A 1184-nucleotide genomic window follows, 5' to 3' on the forward strand; every position below is an offset into this window, starting at 1 on the left:
AACATGAAGAACTTTGCCTACTTCGTGTCTTGCTTGCTGTGTAATTATATTGTCTTCAACGTTCCAGCGAATAGGTTCAAGCTACGAACCTATCATCCTCAAAGATCTGAACTGGTGCTTACGAACCTCTCGAATAATCAGCTCCTTGGTCTGATACCGATGAAGACGAATTATTACCGGTCTAGGTCGAGCACCAGGATGTGGTTTAGCGATGAGTGTCCTATGGGCTCGATCCACTACAGGGGGGGACTGAAGTTTTAAAGTCGGCTGAGATGCTGGCTCTGCTCTCTTCTAGCATGTTGGCTATGCTAGTCAACGCCGTGCTATCCACTGTCGGAGAGGTGGCCACGTCATCTTCATTATCTGTCATAATAGTCGCCTTTTTCTTCCTTGGCATTTGTTAAATATGTTTGGGTTTCAAATGCAAGCTCTTTCTGTCTTGGTTGGGTTAAATTTCCTGAAAAATATAAAACTTTTAAAAAATGTCGCTGCGAAGAGCTGAGACGGTACTGCCTTCACATGCTTCACTAAGCCGGAAGTCGAGATGATATTTTATCTAGATCATTTATTTTTCAAAGGTTCATAACAGAAAGTTTAACATTATTATTTTTCTCTTTATTGTCTCTTCAGATTGAGTGTCTGTAATCTCTCAGAGAGAAGTTGTGAAACTCTGTCTTCACTACTCAGCTCCCAGCCCTCTAATTTGAGATAGCTTGACCTGAGTAACAATGACCTGAAGGACTCTGGAGTGAAAGTTTTGTCTTCTGGACTGAAAAGTCCATATTGTGAACTGGAAACACTCAGGTCAGCGTTCTTGAAATGTTCAGTAGATGAGGTTTAGAGGTTTACAATCTAAGGTTTAGATTGACTAATGGCTATTTTTTAACTCCTGTTTCATTTTTGGCTGCCATTTCCTGTTTGCATTTAGCTATTTTGCTATTCTCTAAGAGTATTTGTCATGTCTGCAGGTGTCAGGCTGCCTGATCACAGAGGAAGGTTGCAAGTCTCTGGTCTCAGCTCTTAGCTCCAGTTCTTCCCATCTGAAAGAGCTGGACCTGAGCTACAATAACCCAGGAGAGGCAGGAGTGAAGATGCTTGAGCAGCTAAGACTGGACACTCTGAGGTATGTAGATGGCCGTTACAGCCACAAACAGTGTCTGATAGATGAGGAAACTGGCTCTGTC

Source organism: Haplochromis burtoni, unplaced genomic scaffold (genome assembly GCF_018398535.1).
Source record: "Haplochromis burtoni strain Fernald_Lab_line unplaced genomic scaffold, NCSU_Asbu1 Contig_2317, whole genome shotgun sequence".
Taxonomy (NCBI): Eukaryota; Metazoa; Chordata; class Actinopteri; order Cichliformes; family Cichlidae; genus Haplochromis; species Haplochromis burtoni.